The sequence below is a fragment of the Pan paniscus genome, chromosome 2 (genome assembly GCF_029289425.2).
Source record: "Pan paniscus chromosome 2, NHGRI_mPanPan1-v2.0_pri, whole genome shotgun sequence".
NCBI lineage: Eukaryota > Metazoa > Chordata > Mammalia > Primates > Hominidae > Pan > Pan paniscus.
The window spans coordinates 40,555,798-40,562,193 of NC_085926.1; the positions used below are offsets into that span (position 1 = coordinate 40,555,798).

A 6,396-nucleotide genomic window follows, 5' to 3' on the forward strand; every position below is an offset into this window, starting at 1 on the left:
TCGCTGCATACACTGAATCAGGGGAAATACAGGATTAGATTCTTGTGAACTTCTGGTCACATTTTACTAATCAGTCAATACATTACCTTGTTTAATGTGTGTTTTTGTTTAAAGACACCTTATTTAGTTTATATTGTTGAGTCGTTAACAATGAACTCACAGCCAACAGGACTATAATTCATACCTGAACAAAGCCTCTCTAATACACAGAAGGCACATCACAGCCTCCTTGCTCTTAGGAACATGAGACACCACTTCAACACTATGCTGGGGGGCCGTTTGTTTTTTGTTTTTGTTTTTGTTTCCTTTAGATGAAGTCTTGCTCTGTTGCCCAGGCTGGAGTGTAGTGGCGCGATCTCGGCTCACTGCAAACTCTGCCTCCTGGGTTCAAGTGATTCTCCTGCCTCAGCCTTCTGATCAGCTGGGATTACAGATGGCTACCACCAGGCCTGGCTAATATTTTTTGTATTTTTAGTAGAGACAGGGTTTCGCCATGTTGGCCAGACTGGTCTCGAACTCCTGACTTCAGGTGATCCACCTGCCTGGGCCTCCCAAAGTCCTGGGATTACAGGCCCTGGCCAGGGGCCATTTTAAATAGCAAAATCACCAACAAAAAGCACCAAGATGGAAACATATGGCATTAAATACACCACAAAGAGGACACTTGTTTACATTTATGTGAGCTGAAAAAAGAAGGCAGAGCGTTCCCCTTGTTCATTCTGGGCTGGTAACATGCACATTGGGCAACTCAAATATTTTGCTGTTTTGTGCATGTCCACAAATGACATGAAAACACTGGGAATATTGATTTTGAGGTGACAAATAAACTTTAGCAAGTAGGCAAATTTGCAAATACAGAGTCATAAATAATGAGTATTGACTGTATATATTTCTGAAATATAAGGACTCTTTTAGAAACATCTCAAGTACCATAATTACTCCTAGATTCCTTAGTCTTTTTTCTTCATCTTTGTGTATAAACTGGAGATTCCTTAATATTATTGAATATCCAAAGTGCACATTTTCCCAGTGTCTCACTAAAAATCATTATGAATTCATGGATTTAAGCATACTTGGTAAATTTTAATTCATGGTAATGATGATGATTATGAATTTTATTTATTATTATTTTTAAACTTTTAGGTTTGAGGATACATGCTCAGGTTTGCTATATAGGTAAATTTTATGTTACAAGGGTTTGATATACAGATTATTCTGTACAATCTGTGTTTCTCAAAAGAATGGGGGGAATCACCTGAAAAATAGTCACATGGTCTCCCAAACTCGCAGTGAAATTAATGAGGGACTGATGGGCATGACTCCCCAAATTTGGATGATATGGTTTGGCTTTTTGTCCCCACCCAAATCTCATCCCGAATTGTAATTCCCACGTCAAGGGAGGGAGGTGACTGGATCGTGGGGGTGGTATCCCCCATGCTGTTCTCATGATAGTGAGTGAGTTCTTAGGGGATCTGGTGCTTTTGTAAGTGTTTGGAAGTTCCTCCTTCATTCTTTTCTCTGCTGCTGCCTTGTGAAGAAGGTGCTTGCTTCCCCTTCACCTTCTGCCATGATTGTAAGTTTTCTGAGGTCTCCCCAGCCATGTGGAACTGTGAGTCAATTAAATCTCTTTCCTTTATAAGTTACCCAGTCATGGGCATTTCTTTATAGCCGTGTGAAAACAGACTAATACGTTGGGTCTGAATCTCCAGATTCCAACATTAAAAGTCCACTGGAGAGAGGTGGTGCAGTGAATGGGTAAAAAAAAAAAAAAGAAAGGAGAAAGTGTAATCATTCTTCCAACAGGGCCACTGCTCTTCCCTGGGGAAAGAAACTGTTGTGATGAAGGTGAGAGCAACAGTGAGTGCACCATGACATAGTGCAACCAGCACAGTATTAGAGCCAGATATTACCTGGGTTCCAATTGAAGTCTTACTTCTTACCGGCTGCTGACCTGAGGCAAGTTGTCTAACTCCTTGAGCCTTAGTTTTCTTATCTGGACAATGAGAATAATCACTACCTCACAGAGTTGTTGGCAGATAAAAATCATATATGTGAAGAATATGACACATAGTAGGTATTTATAAATGCTAGTTTATGTTTGCTGTTGTTTTTTTTTCAGTATTCAGTTTCCTTTAATGACCCCCATCTCCCTGAAGGGCAGGTGCAGGCAGGTAGGCAATGGCAAGAGTTGCTCACTTGATGATTTTGCCCTGACTGAAGGCTTGGCCCACATGCTAGAAGGCCCCCTCCCAGTAAAAGTACTCTCGAACCAGTGCCTGGGTCTCCTTGCTGCCAGGATCCCGTTTCCACTATGTATATGACTTGTAGTCTTACCTGCCAATCTGGACTCAGCAAAAAGGGAAGCTCCTGGCCCTGGAAGACCCAGACTCAGAGCTGCTGTTGTTGGTTCCAAAGAAGACACTGACAAAAACATTCTTCCACAGCTTGGCCAGTCACTGGAATATTCCAGTGATGAGATTGCAACTCATGAAGATCTGGGTGAGTTCTTCAAGGAAGTGATACTCTGAGAACCACAGGAACCAGCTGTCCTTATTGAACTGCTCCCAAAAATATGGCAGCACCACAGAGAGTGTGTCCTCCTTAGAGTACCTGCACTGAAATTTATCCAACACAAAGGTACTCTTGGATGGTAAGTGAAGGGGTCCTTGGCCTTGGGCTCAGCAGCCAGCACCTGCTCACATTCATCCATCTCCTCCTCAGAAGCAGGGGCAGCTGCCTTTTTACCCTCTTTCTGCTCAGCCTGGGGCTTCTGCTTCCCTTCCTGTGAACACTTCCTTTTCCATGGGGTGTCCTGTTTAGGGTGGCTCTCTGCAAACTTTTTAGCATCAAACTGGGCCATGTTGTCACACAGATTCACTTCCCTGCAAACAACCTGGAATTGGGGCTGGTTAATGCAGGTGAGGAACCAGCGGTTGGTATTGGGGAAGGTCTGGTGGAAAGAAGCCTCCAGGACCTGCTTATAGAGCTACAACAGCATGCGGACAACTGTGATATCAGCCAGTGGCACTTGTTCACCCACCAGAAAAGTCCTCATCGTCAAGTGAGCATGCAGCAGCCCCAGAATTCACCTCACCTCCTCCTTTGCACTCTCAGTGGCCTTTTTGTTATGCTGCATGATGCCCACGGTGAGGAACACCCAGGTACTGGCACTGTATCGCTGTCAGCAAAGCTCACCCACTGCACCACTTGGGCTGTTGCCGCTGGAGTACTTCCCTGCAGCTCCTCATAGTAGCCAATGGCGTTGCTCTCAAACACACAGAATCCATCATCACCCTCAAATACTGGAAACTTGCCGGCAAGAAATTTGCAGAGAAATTCAGGAGTGTTGTTGGTTTGGCCAAAGTGGGAGTGGGGTGGTGCGGAGAGCACGTGGACCTGAGACTCACTGTACTGAGTAGCAATGAACACCTTGAAGGCCCTCAGGTTTTCAGGATATGAGTACAGGGTCCCAGCTGCCATGGTGATCCTGCAGAGAAAGGGGGTGTTGCTGTTATTTTTATCATATGCCTGATTGAGGCCCTCTGAGGAAGGCCGATAGGCAGACTTTCTATCACCTATGAGTGAGGCAGTGGGGAAGGGAGGCAAGAGGAAAAGACATTGTGGTCAAGTGAGTCACACCACAGTGGTAGGATGGGGCTGAGAGTTGAATTCCTGGCCCTTGGTCCATAGCTCAGTCTAATTAAAGGAGCCAGATTCTTGATGAAGGCGATGCTGAGTCTTTGGCTTTTGGGTCTGTACCGCAACGAAACAGAGCACCCCTTGATTCTTAATTTGGTCCCTGTTGCTTAATCCATTGCCTAAATGATTAAAAAAACAAAACAAAACATACCAGCCCTGGGGACAGGTACATGTTTTGCTCTCTGACCCTAGGCCACCTTGCCCAGAGAGGAGGCCGAGCACTGGGCAGCCTTGTTTATCTGGCCTCTTCTCATCTGGGTTGTGGCTTTATCTGGATAGAGTCCCCAGCTGTTGACTTACATTTCTCCCCCATGCACTTCAGGACAGAGAGCTGCATCCATTGGGATGGAGCATCCCTATTGAGTGACTTCTCTGGCCTTCTTAGGACACATTACCCTTAGACTATTCAAGTGTGTGTTTGTGTGTGGGACCAGGACAGGGTGGCACAGAACTCTAATTCAGATTAATAGGAGGTCTAAAAGGTGAAAAACTCCATAAAGAATATGAATCAGAAACAAGAATCACTTCACAAAGAGACTCCCTTTCCCCTTTCTCTTTCCCTCATTCTCTCCATTGTTTTGATAAATTTGATGCTCACCCCAGCTATGGCATCATGGTAAAGACTTGACTTTTTTATATTATCAGTTTTCCCCATAAGATGGAGTTATTCTGAAGAAATGAGCTACCCAATGTGAGCTAGTATGGACTAGTGGCAAAGTCAGTGGATTTGGGTAAAGATGGCCTGAGTTTGTGTCCTGGCCCTGTAACTCTGGGGATGTGAGACCTGGAGTAAGTACCCACTCTGAGCCTAAGCTATCTTATATTTGTAAATGATCTTGGTTTGCTACATTTTCTAGGAGCCTCAATTTTTTTGCAATACTTGTGTTCTGATTGAAACTGGAACTGTGACATGTTTTGAGAGTGAATAAATACTGAACATCAATATTGAAATGTTAGGTGATTATAATCATGCCTTGGAATGTTCTGGGTCATGTTGTTACTGAGGAATGGTTTTGCTATCCATGTGCATAGAAGTCAATACTATGGGATCAGCTTTTGAGAAAGGAAAAAGCTTTATTGCAAGTAAACTGGCAAGGAGACAGGAGGCAACGTTCAACACTGTCTCCCCGAGCTGCAGTCTAGGGGCATATTTTAAAAGCAGAGAGTAACAATGAGAGAGATAGGAAAATGCAATGAGGCATGATCTAAATTGGTTTATGCAAAGAGGTGATGCTGAGTCCTTGGCTTTTGGGTCTGTACCACAACGAAACAGAGCACCCCTTGATTCTTAATTTGGTCCCTGTTCCTCAATCCAAGCACTTAGGTTCCACCTGTGGTTGACTTTGTTATTCTGGCTGGCTCTGGGGTCACAAATTGGGCATGCTGGTTCATCTGGGTAAGTTCAGGTTATGTGACCTGCAACCTGGGAGTCCATTGCACTGAGAAACAGCTCATTATTTTGTTACTGACAAAGTTGAACCACATCGAAGTGGTTCTGTGGTTACAATGTCAGGATGTCAGAGAAAAGGCCAAAAATGTTCTGAGGTACTATGTGGGGAAGAGCCAGAAGAACTGCAGATTTTGCATAAGGAAAGACAAATCAATGTCTCTCATTTTTAATGTCAAGAATCAGAGCATTGAAAGAATAAAGATCTCACACAATATGGACTATGGAGCATGACAATGGGTTATTCTTGGCAATCCTAGAAAAAACAATGGGACCCAAACTCTGCTTTTCTATATTTGTCCTGCTCAAAAAGAACAACATTGGGGGCCATTGATGGCCAGGTGCCTAGGATCAGTCTTCTTAGTGCCTAGGATCAGTCTGCTTAGAGCTAGAGTTTCATCCAACAAAGCCACTGTTTCTGCACTGGCGATGTCCTGAGACTGTGGAGAGCTTGTTGTTTGAGAGGTCCTACATTGGGTGGGGACATGAGGGGAATGGGAGAGTTTCAGATTGTTCACTGTTTGACTGTCTTCTCATAATCCACTTCTGCTTTAAGAGCCTGGGAGACCGGCTATTAATGGGGAAGGGAGGGTACTATATACAAACTTTGATGGACTTGGGTTGAATCTATGGTAAAATGTCCTTACTGGAAGGTGAGGACTGTAGGAACTCTGAGTTTAGCAAAAGGCAGTGACTGGAAAGAACCTGTGTCCTAATAGATTTCAGTATAATGAAGCTAAACCAGGAAAGGGAGAAAGCAGGGGTTTTTGGATTTTAGGTGGCTTGTCAAAAGCTTCTTCAAAAAAGCTTTGTTATTGTTGTTGGTGCTGGGTCTTCTGACTCCGTGGAAGGTGCCCTAGCACTCCTGCCCATAGCTCCTAATCCAGGGGTCTTTCGGAATATCTGTCAAAAGGGGTACAAGATAAGTATAATAAAAGTGCTTTGTAAACAGTGATCTTCATGAAACTTTAAATTTGTGTAACCATTGTTAACAATACATTGATCTTCAATGGAGTGCTTTCATTAATTACAAATGAGGTATAGAGAAATCTCTCCCTAATATTTTGTTGCAAGTCTTTGTTGCTGTTCCAAGAAGAAAATTCTCCTAGTAATGTACCTTCGTGGAATCATTTCTGGATGATGCCATTTTCTTCTAAGTGTTTATTGGTGAAACTCTGGAGCAATATTATCCTCAAGATACATTAGTTTGAATAATATCTGACCTCTTATTCTTTTTAAAAAAGGAGAAT

General features: G+C 43.5%; 1 pseudogene; it reads right to left on the reverse strand.

Annotated features, from left to right (window-relative positions):
* Positions 1-2,192: 2,192 nt before the first annotated feature.
* Positions 2,193-3,480, reverse strand: LOC100982927 (elongation factor 1-gamma-like; annotated as a pseudogene).
* Between the last annotated feature and the right edge of the window lie 2,916 nt (positions 3,481-6,396).